The sequence below is a fragment of the Tribolium castaneum genome, chromosome 3 (assembly GCF_031307605.1).
Source record: "Tribolium castaneum strain GA2 chromosome 3, icTriCast1.1, whole genome shotgun sequence".
In the NCBI taxonomy this organism is placed as follows: Eukaryota; Metazoa; Arthropoda; class Insecta; order Coleoptera; family Tenebrionidae; genus Tribolium; species Tribolium castaneum.
In genome coordinates, this window is record NC_087396.1 from 6,116,773 (window position 1) to 6,129,500 (window position 12,728).

Below are 12,728 nucleotides of genomic sequence, written 5' to 3' on the forward strand. Positions count from 1 at the left end.
TAGGAGTAACTGTTTTCGAGATATGAGCAAGAAACCAAAACACTGTTACCTTAATAAAGCGTTTGCATATTAGCAAATTTAGTACTATTAGTATTATTATTATTAATGTTATTGTTATTAATATGACGACTAAAAACGATTCTGAAGACTTTGGTAACTTTTATGTCTTTTTCTTTTTTCTCTACTAAAGTGTTAGACACAATTAATTTAGTTTAATTTCAGTATTTCAAACATTTTATTTTTAAGCAAGTTTTTGTTAAATATTATTTATATCCAATTTTATAACTCGCTTATGGTTGGTCCTACAAGAAAAATGCAAATAACTATTTTGTAGGAAATGTTATCAGCTTTAATTGTGAAAGAAAGATAGAAATTGATAGGAGTAACTGTTTTCGAGATATAAGCAAAAAACCAAAGTAAAAACTGTTACCGTTTCAGAACAAAAATATAATTCAGTTTTCAATGTTTGAGACGAAGACGAAAATGCAGCATTTAAAATCGACTCTGAAGACTTCAGTGACTTATATGTCACCCCCTTTTTTTCTAATAAAGTATTGGACCTAATAAATTAAGTGTATTTTAAATCACAAGACATTTTCTGTTAAAGCACTTCTTTTTTAAATATTAATTATTTTCAATCTTATATCTCGCTTATGGTTAGTCCTACATAAAAAATGCAAATAATTATTTTGTAGGAAATTTTATCAGCTTGAATTTTAGTAAAAAGATAAAAATTGATAGGAGTAACTGTTTTCGAGATATGAGCAAGAAACCAAAACACTGTTACCTTAATTAAGCGTTTGCATATAAGCAAATTTAGTACTATTAGTATTATTATTATTAATGTTATTGTTATTAATATGACGATTAAAGACAACTTTGAAACCTTTAGTAACTTTTATGTCTTCTTCTTTTTCCTCTACTAAAGTGTTAGACACAATTAAATTAGTTTAATTTCAGTTTTTCAAACATTTTACTTTAAAGCAAATTTTTGTTAAATATTATTTATATCCAACTCTATAACTCGCTTATGGTTGGTCCTACAAGAAAAATGCAAATAACTATTTTGTAGGAAATTTTATCAGCTTTAATTTTGAAAAAAAGATAAAAATTGATAGGAGCAACTGTTTTCGAGATATAAGCAAGAAACCAAAAAACTGTTACCTTAATAAAGCGCTTGCATATAAGCAGATTTAGTACTATTAGTATTATTATTAATAATGTTATTGTTATTAATATGACGACTAAAAACGATTCTGAAGACTTTGGTGACTTTTATGTCTTTTTCTTTTTTCTCTACTAAAGTGTTAGACTCAATTAATTTAGTTTAATTTCGGTTTTTCAAACATTTTATTTAAAGCAAATTTTTGTTAAATATTATTTATATCCAACTCTATAACTCGCTTATGGTTGGTCCTACAAGAAAAATGCAAACAACTATTTTGTAGGAAGCTTTATCAGCTTTAATTTTAAAAGAAAGATAAAAATTGATAGGAGTAACTGTTTTCGAGATATAAGCAAGAAACCAAAAAACTGTTACCTTAATAAAGCGCTTGCATATAAGCAGATTTAGTACTATTAGTATTATTATTATTAATGTTATTGTTATTAATATGACAGCTAAAGACAACTCTGAAACCTTTAGTGACTTTTATGTCTTTTTCTTTTTCCTCTACTAAAGTGTTAGACTCAATTAATTTAGTTTAATTTCGGTTTTTCAAACATTTTATTTTAAAGCAAATTTTTGTTAAATATTATTTATATCCAACTCTATAACTCGCTTATGGTTGGTCCTACAAAAAAATGCAAATAACTATTTTGTAGGAAATTTTATCAGCTTTAATTTTGACAAAAAGATAAAAATTGATAGGAGTAACTGTTTTCGAGATATAAGCAAAAAACCAATAAGAAAACTGTGACTGTTACTGAACAAAAATGTAATTCAGTTTTCAATGTTTGAGACGAAGACGAAACTGCAGCATTTAAAAACGACTCTGAAGACTTCAGTGACTTTTATGTCACTTCCTTTTTCTTCTAATAAAGTATTGGACCCAATAAATTAAGTGTATTTTAAATCACAAGACATTTTCTGTTAAAGCACTTTTTTTTTAAATATTAATTATTTTCAATCATATATCTCGCTTATGGTTAGTCCTACATGAAAAATGCAAATAACTATTTTATAGGAAATTTTATCAGCTTGAATTTTAGTAAAAAGATAAAAATTCATAGGAGTAACTGTTTTCGAGATATAAGCAAGAAACCAAAAAACTGTTACCTTAATAAAGCGCTTGCATATAAGCAGATTTAGTACTATTAGTATTATTATTATTAATGTTATTGTTATTAATATGACGACTAAAAACGATTCTGAAGACCTTGGTGACTTTTATGTCTTTTTCTTTTTTCTCTACTAAAGTGTTAGACACAATTAATTTAGTTTAATTTCAGTATTTCAAACATTTTATTTTTAAGCAAGTTTTTGTTAAATATTATTTATATCCAACTTTATAACTCGCTTATGGTTGGTCCTACAAGAAAAATGCAAATAACTATTTTGTAGGAAATGTTATCAGCTTTAATTTTGAAAAAAAGATAAAAATTGATAGGAGTAACTGTTTTCGAGACATAAGCAAAAAACCAAAGTAAAAACTGTTACCGTTTCAGAACAAAAATGTAATTCAGTTTTCAATGTTTGAGACGAAGACGAAAATGCAGCATTTAAAATCGACTCTGAAGACTTCAGTGACTTATATGTCACCCCCTTTTTTTTTTAATAAAGTATTGGACCTAATAAATTAAGTGTATTTTAAATCACAAGACATTTTCTGTTAAAGCACTTCTTTTTTAAATATTAATTATTTTCAATCTTATATCTCGCTTATGGTTAGTCCTACATACAAAATGCAAATAACTATTTTGTAGGAAATTTTATCAGCTTAAATTTTAGTAAAAAAATAAAAATTGATTGGAGTAACTGTTTTCGAGATATGAGCAAGAAACCAAAACACTGTTACCTTAATTAAGCGTTTGCATATAAGCAAATTTAGTACTATTAGTATTATTATTATTAATGTTATTGTTATTAATATGACGATTAAAGACAACTTTGAAACCTTTAGTGACTTTTATGTCTTCTTCTTTTTCCTCTACTAAAGTGTTAGACACAATTAAATTAGTTTAATTTCAGTTTTTCAAACATTTTATTTTAAAGCAAATTTTTGTTAAATATTATTTATATCCAACTCTATAACTCGCTTATGGTTGGTCCTACAAGAAAAATGCAAATAACTATTTTGTAGGAAATTTTATCAGCTTTAATTTTGACAGAAAGATAAAAATTGATAGGAGTAACTCTTTTCGAGATATAAGCAAAAAACCAATAAGAAAACTGTGACTGTTACTGAACAAAAATGTAATTCAGTTTTCAATGTTTGAGACGAAGACGAAACTGCAGCATTTAAAAACGACTCTGAAGACTTGAGTGACTTTTATGTCACTTCCTTTTTCTAAAAAAAAAGTATTGGACCTAATAAATTAAGTGTATTTTAAATCACAAGACATTTTCTGTTAAAGCACTTTTTTTTTAAATATTAATTATTTTCAATCATATATCTCGCTTATGGTTAGTCCTACATGAAAAATGCAAATAACTATTTTGAAGGAAATTTTATCAGCTTGAATTTTAGTAAAAAGATAAAAATTGATAGGAGTAACTGTTTTCGAGATATAAGCAAGAAACCAAAACACTGTTACCTTAATTAAGCGTTTGCATATAAGCAAATTTAGTACTATTAGTATTATTATTATTAATGTTATTGTTATTAATATGACAACTAAAGACAACTCTGAAACCTTTAGTGACTTTTATGTCTTTTCCTTTTTCCTCTACTAAAGTGTTAGACACAATTAAATTAGTTTAATTTCAGTTTTTCAAACATTTTATTTTAAAGCAAATTTTTGTTAAATATTATTTATATCCAACTCTATAACTCGTTTATGGTTGGTCCTACAAGAAAAATGCAAATAACTATTTTGTAAGAAATTCTATCAGCTTTAATTTTAAAAAAAAAGACAAAAATTCATAGGAGTAACTGTTTTCGAGATATAAGCAAGAAACCAAAAAACTGTTACCTTAATAAAGCGCTTGCATATAAGCAGATTTAGTACTATTAGTATTATTATTATTAATGTTATTGTTATTAATATGACGACTAAAAACGATTCTGAAGACTTTGGTGACTTTTATGTCTTTTTCTTTTTTTTCTACTAAAGTGTTAGACACAATTAATTTAGTTTAATTTCAGTATTTCAAACATTTTATTTTTAAGCAAGTTTTTGTTAAATATTATTTATATCCAACTTTATAACTCGCTTATGGTTGGTCCTACAAGAAAAATGCAAATAACTATTTTGTAGGAAATTTTATCAGCTTTAATTTTGAAAGAAAGATAAAAATTGATAGGAGTAACTGTTTTCGAGATATAAGCAAAAAACCAATGTAAAAACTGTTACCGTTTCAGAACAAAAATGTAATTCAGTTTTCAATGTTTGAGACGAAGACGAAAATGCAGCATTTAAAATCGACTCTGAAGACTTCAGTGACTTATATGTCACCCCCTTTTTTTCTAATAAAGTATTGGACCTAATAAATTAAGTGTATTTTAAATCACAAGACATTTTCTGTTAAAGCACTTCTTTTTTAAATATTAATTATTTTCAATCTTATATCTCGCTTATGGTTAGTCCTACATAAAAAATGCAAATAATTATTTTGTAGGAAATTTTATCAGCTTGAATTTTAGTAAAAAGATAAAAGTTGATAGGAGTAACTGTTTTCGAGATATGAGCAAGAAACCAAAACACTGTTACCTTGATTAAGCGTTTGCATATTAGCAAATTTAGTACTATTAGTATTATTATTATTAATGTTATTGTTATTAATATGACGATTAAAGACAACTTTGAAACCTTTAGTGACTTTTATGTCTTCTTCTTTTTCCTCTACTAAAGTGTTAGACACAATTAAATTAGTTTAATTTCAGTTTTTCAAACATTTTATTTTAGAGCAAATTTTTGTTAAATATTATTTATATCCAACTCTATAACTCGCTTATGGTTGGTCGTACAAGAAAAATGCAAATAACTATTTTGTAGAAAATTTTATCAGCTTTAATTTTGAAAGAAAGATAAAAATTGATAGGAGTAACTGTTTTCGAGATATAAGCAAAAAACCAATAAGAAAACTGTGACTGTTACTGAACAAAAATGTAATTCGGTTTTCAATGTTTGAGACGAAGACGAAACTGCAGCATTTAAAAACGACTCTGAAGACTTCAGTGACTTTTATGTCACTTCTTTTTTCTTCTAATAAAGTATTGGACCCAATAAATTAAGTGTATTTTAAATCACAAGACATTTTCTGTTAAAGCACTTTTTTTTTAAATATTAATTATTTTCAATCATATATCTCGCTTATGGTTAGTCCTACATGAAAAATGCAAATAACTATTTTGTAGGAAATTTTATCAGCTTGAATTTTAGTAAAAAGATAAAAATTGATAGGAGTAATTGTTTTCGAGATATAAGCAAGAAACCAAAACACTGTTACCTTAATTAAGCATTTGCATATAAGCAAATTTAGAACTATTAGTATTATTATTATTAATGTTATTGTTATTAATATGACAACTAATGACAACTCTGAAACCTTTAGTAACTTTTATGTCTTTTCGTTTTTTCTCTACTAAAGTGTTAGACACAGTAAAATTAGTTTAATTTCAGTTTTTCAAACATTTTATTTTAAAGCAAATTTTTGTTAAATATTATTTATATCCAACTCTATAACTCGCTTATGGTTGGTCCTACAAGAAAAATGCAAATAACTATTTTGTAGAATATTTTATCAGCTTTAATTTTGAAAAAAAGACAAAAATTCATAGGAGTAACTGTTTTCGAGATATAAGCAAGAAACCAAAAAACTGTTACCTTAATAAAGCGCTTGCATATAAGCAGATTTAGTACTATTAGTATTATTATTATTAATGTTATTGTTATTAATATGACGACTAAAAACGATTCTGAAAACTTTGGTGACTTTTATGTCTTTTTCTTTTTTCTCTACTAAAGTGTTAGACACAATTAATTTAGTTTAATTTCAGTATTTCAAACATTTTATTTTTAAGCAAGTTTTTGTTAAATATTATTTATATCCAACTTTATAACTCGCTTATGGTTGGTCCTACAAGAAAAATGCAAATAACTATTTTGTAGGAAATGTTATCAGCTTTAATTTTGAAAAAAAGATAAAAATTGATAGGAGTAACTGTTTTCGAGATATAAGCAAAAAACCAAAGTAAAAACTGTTACCGTTTCAGAACAAAAATATAATTCAGTTTTCAATGTTTGAGACGAAGACAAAAATGCAGCATTTAAAATCGACTCTGAAGACTTCAGTGACTTATATGTCACCCCCTTTTTTTCTAATAAAGTATTGGACCTAATAAATTAAGTGTATTTTAAATCACAAGACATTTTCTGTTAAAGCACTTCTTTTTTAAATATTAATTATTTTCAATCTTATATCTCGCTTATGGTTAGTCCTACATAAAAAATGCAAATAATTATTTTGTAGGAAATTTTATCAGCTTGAATTTTAGTAAAAAGATAAAAATTGATAGGAGTAACTGTTTTCGAGATATGAGCAAGAAACCAAAACACTGTTACCTTAATTAAGCGTTTGCATATAAGCAAATTTAGTACTATTAGTATTATTATTATTAATGTTATTGTTATTAATATGACGATTAAAGACAACTTTGAAACCTTTAGTGACTTTTATGTCTTCTTCTTTTTCCTCTACTAAAGTGTTAGACACAATTAAATTAGTTTAATTTCAGTTTTTCAAACATTTTATTTTAAAGCAAATTTTTGTTAAATATTATTTATATCCAACTCTATAACTCGCTTATGGTTGGTCCTACAAGAAAAATGCAAATAACTATTTTGTAGGAAATTTTATCAGCTTTAATTTTGAAAGAAAGATAAAAATTGATAGGAGTAACTGTTTTCGAGATATAAGCAAAAAACCAATAAGAAAACTGTGACTGTTACTGAACAAAAATGTAATTCGGTTTTCAATGTTTGAGACGAAGACGAAACTGCAGCATTTAAAAACGACTCTGAAGACTTCAGTGACTTTTATGTCACTTCCTTTTTCTTCTAATAAAGTATTGGACCCAATAAATTAAGTGTATTTTAAATCACAAGACATTTTCTGTTAAAGCACTTTTTTTTTAAATATTAATTATTTTCAATCATATATCTCGCTTATGGTTAGTCCTACATGAAAAATGCAAATCACTATTTTGTAGGAAATTTTATCAGCTTGAATTTTAGTAAAAAGATAAAAATTGATAGGAGTAACTGTTTTCGAGATATAAGCAAGAAACCAAAACACTGTTACCTTAATCAAGCGTTTGCATATAAGCAAATTTAGTACTATTAGTATTATTATTATTAATGTTATTGTTATTAATATGACAACTAAAGACAACTCTGAAACCTTTAGTGATTTTTATGTCTTTTCCTTTTTTCTCTACTAAAGTGTTAGACACAGTTATATTAGTTTAATTTCAGTTTTTCAAACATTTTATTTTAAAGCAAATTTTTGTTAAATATTATTTATATCCAACTCTATAACTCGCTTATGGTTGGTCCTACAAAAAAAATGCAAATAACTATTTTGTAGAATATTTTATCAGCTTTAATTTTGAAAGAAAGACAAAAATTCATAGGAGTAACTGTTTTCGAGATATAAGCAAGAAACCAAAAAACTGTTACCTTAATAAAGCGCTTGCATATAAGCAGATTTAGTACTGTTAGTATTATTATTATTAATGTTATTGTTATTAATATGACGACTAAAAACGATTCTGAAGACTTTGGTGATTTTTATGTCTTTTTCTTTTTTCTCTACTAAAGTGTTAGACACAATTAATTTAGTTTAATTTCAGTATTTCAAACATTTTATTTTTAAGCAAGTTTTTGTTAAATATTATTTATATCCAACTCTATAACTCGCTTATGGTTGGTCGTACAAGAAAAATGCAAATAACTATTTTGTAGGAAATTTTATCAGCTTTAATTTTGACAAAAAGATAAAAATTGATAGGAGTAACTGTTTTCGAGATATAAGCAAAAAACCAAAGAAGAAAACTGTGACTGTTACTGAACAAAAATGTAATTCAGTTTTCAATGTTTGAGACGAAGACGAAACTGCAGCATTTAAAAACGACTCTGAAGACTTCAGTGACTTTTATGTCACTTCCTTTTTCTTCTAATAAAGTATTGGACCCAATAAATTAAGTGTATTTTAAATCACAAGACATTTTCTGTTAAAGCACTTCTTTTTTAAATATTAATTATTTTCAATCTTATATCTCGCTTATGGTTAGTCCTACATAAAAAATGCAAATAATTATTTTGTAGGAAATTTTATCAGCTTGAATTTTAGTAAAAAGATAAAAATTCATAGGAGTAACTGTTTTCGAGATATAAGCAAGAAACCAAAAAACTGTTACCTTAATAAAGCGCTTGCATATAAGCAGATTTAGTACTATTAGTATTATTATTATTAATGTTATTGTTATTAATATGACGACTAAAAACGATTCTGAAGACTTTGGTGACTTTTATGTCTTTTTCTTTTTTCTCTACTAAAGTGTTAGACACAATTAATTTAGTTTAATTTCAGTATTTCAAACATTTTATTTTTAAGCAAGTTTTTGTTAAATATTATTTATATCCAACTTTATAACTCGCTTATGGTTGGTCCTACAAGAAAAATGCAAATAACTATTTTGTAGGAAATGTTATCAGCTTTAATTTTGAAAAAAAGATAAAAATTGATAGGAGTAACTGTTTTCGAGACATAAGCAAAAAACCAAAGTAAAAACTGTTACCGTTTCAGAACAAAAATGTAATTCAGTTTTCAATGTTTGAGACGAAGACGAAAATGCAGCATTTAAAATCGACTCTGAAGACTTCAGTGACTTATATGTCACCCCCTTTTTTTTAATAAAGTATTGGACCTAATAAATTAAGTGTATTTTAAATCACAAGACATTTTCTGTTAAAGCACTTCTTTTTTAAATATTAATTATTTTCAATCTTATATCTCGCTTATGGTTAGTCCTACATAAAAAATGCAAATAACTATTTTGTAGGAAATTTTATCAGCTTAAATTTTAGTAAAAAAATAAAAATTGATTGGAGTAACTGTTTTCGAGATATGAGCAAGAAACCAAAACACTGTTACCTTAATTAAGCGTTTGCATATAAGCAAATTTAGTACTATTAGTATTATTATTATTAATGTTATTGTTATTAATATGACGATTAAAGACAACTTTGAAACCTTTAGTGACTTTTATGTCTTCTTCTTTTTCCTCTACTAAAGTGTTAGACACAATTAAATTAGTTTAATTTCAGTTTTTCAAACATTTTATTTTAAAGCAAATTTTTGTTAAAAATTATTTATATCCAACTCTATAACTCGCTTATGGTTGGTCCTACAAGAAAAATGCAAATAACTATTTTGTAGGAAATTTTATCAGCTTTAATTTTGAAAAAAAGACAAAAATTTATAGGAGTAACTGTTTTCGAGATATAAGCAAGAAACCAGAAAACTGTTACCTTAATAAAGCGCTTGCATATAAGCAGATTTAGTACTATTAGTATTATTATTATTAATGTTATTGTTATTAATATGACGACTAAAAACGATTCTGAAGACTTTGGTGACTTTTATGTCTTTTTCTTTTTTCTCTACTAAAGTGTTAGACACAATTAATTTAGTTTAATTTCAGTATTTCAAACATTTTATTTTTAAGCAAGTTTTTGTTAAATATTATTTATATCCAACTTTATAACTCGCTTATGGTTGGTCCTACAAGAAAAATGCAAATAACTATTTTGTAGGAAATGTTATCAGCTTTAATTTTGAAAGAAAGATAAAAATTGATAGGAGTAACTGTTTTCGAGATATAAGCAAAAAACCAATGTAAAAACTGTTACCGTTTCAGAACAAAAATGTAATTCAGTTTTCAATGTTTGAGACGAAGACGAAAATGCAGCATTTAAAATCGACTCTGAAGACTTCAGTGACTTATATGTCACCCCCTTTTTTTCTAATAAAGTATTGGACCTAATAAATTAAGTGTATTTTAAATCACAAGACATTTTCTGTTAAAGCACTTCTTTTTTAAATATTAATTATTTTCAATCTTATATCTCACTTATGGTTAGTCCTACATAAAAAATGCAAATAATTATTTTGTAGGAAATTTTATCAGCTTGAATTTTAGTAAAAAGATAAAAATTCATAGGAGTAACTGTTTTCGAGATATAAGCAAGAAACCAAAAAACTGTTACCTTAATAAAGCGCTTGCATATAAGCAGATTTAGTACTATTAGTATTATTATTATTAATGTTATTGTTATTAATATGACGACTAAAAACGATTCTGAAGACTTTGGTGACTTTTATGTCTTTTTCTTTTTTCTCTACTAAAGTGTTAGACACAATTAATTTAGTTTAATTTCAGTATTTCAAACATTTTATTTTTAAGCAAGTTTTTGTTAAATATTATTTATATCCAACTTTATAACTCGCTTATGGTTGGTCCTACAAGAAAAATGCAAATAACTATTTTGTAGGAAATGTTATCAGCTTTAATTTTGAAAAAAAGATAAAAATTGATAGGAGTAACTGTTTTCGAGACATAAGCAAAAAACCAAAGTAAAAACTGTTACCGTTTCAGAACAAAAATGTAATTCAGTTTTCAATGTTTGAGACGAAGACGAAACTGCAGCATTTAAAAACGACTCTGAAGACTTCAGTGACTTTTATGTCACTTCCTTTTTCTAAAAAAAAAGTATTGGACCCAATAAATTAAGTGTATTTTAAATCACAAGACATTTTCTGTTAAAGCACTTTTTTTTTAAATATTAATTATTTTCAATCATATATCTCGCTTATGGTTAGTCCTACATGAAAAATGCAAATAACTATTTTGAAGGAAATTTTATCAGCTTGAATTTTAGTAAAAAGATAAAAATTGATAGGAGTAACTGTTTTCGAGATATAAGCAAGAAACCAAAACACTGTTACCTTAATTAAGCGTTTGCATATAAGCAAATTTAGTACTATTAGTATTATTATTATTAATGTTATTGTTATTAATATGACAACTAAAGACAACTCTGAAACCTTTAGTGACTTTTATGTCTTTTCCTTTTTCCTCTACTAAAGTGTTAGACACAATTAAATTAGTTTAATTTCAGTTTTTCAAACATTTTATTTTAAAGCAAATTTTTGTTAAATATTATTTATATCCAACTCTATAACTCGTTTATGGTTGGTCCTACAAGAAAAATGCAAATAACTATTTTGTAGGAAATTTTATCAGCTTTAATTTTGAAAAAAAGACAAAAATTCATAGGAGTAACTGTTTTCGAGATATAAGCAAGAAACCAAAAAACTGTTACCTTAATAAAGCGCTTGCATATAAGCAGATTTAGTACTATTAGTATTATTATTATTAATGTTATTGTTATTAATATGCCGACTAAAAACAATTCTGAAGACTTTGGTGACTTTTATGTCTTTTTCTTTTTTCTCTACTAAAGTGTTAGACACAATTAATTTAGTTTAATTTCAGTATTTCAAACATTTTATTTTTAAGCAAGTTTTTGTTAAATATTATTTATATCCAACTTTATAACTCGCTTATGGTTGGTCCTACAAGAAAAATGCAAATAACTATTTTGTAGGAAATGTTATCAGCTTTAATTTTGAAAGAGAGATAAAAATTGATAGGAGTAACTGTTTTCGAGATATAAGCAAAAAACCAATGTAAAAACTGTTACCGTTTCAGAACAAAAATGTAATTCAGTTTTCAATGTTTGAGACGAAGACGAAAATGCAGCATTTAAAATCGACTCTGAAGACTTCAGTGATTTATATGTCACCCCCTTTTTTTCTAATAAAGTATTGGACCTAATAAATTAAGTGTATTTTAAATCACAAGACATTTTCTGTTAAAGCACTTCTTTTTTAAATATTAATTATTTTCAATCTTATATCTCGCTTATGGTTAGTCCTACATAAAAAATGCAAATAATTATTTTGTAGGAAATTTTATCAGCTTGAATTTTAGTAAAAAGATAAAAGTTGATAGGAGTAACTGTTTTCGAGATATGAGCAAGAAACCAAAACACTGTTACCTTGATTAAGCGTTTGCATATTAGCAAATTTAGTACTATTAGTATTATTATTATTAATGTTATTGTTATTAATATGACGATTAAAGACAACTTTGAAACCTTTAGTGACTTTTATGTCTTCTTCTTTTTCCTCTACTAAAGTGTTAGACACAATTAAATTAGTTTAATTTCAGTTTTTCAAACATTTTATTTTAAAGCAAATTTTTGTTAAATATTATTTATATCCAACTCTATAACTCGCTTATGGTTGGTCGTACAAGAAAAATGCAAATAACTATTTTGTAGGAAATTTTATCAGCTTTAATTTTGAAAGAAAGATAAAAATTGATAGGAGTAACTGTTTTCGAGATATAAGCAAAAAACCAATAAGAAAACTGTGACTGTTACTGAACAAAAATGTAATTCGGTTTTCAATGTTTGAGACGAAGACGAAACTGCAG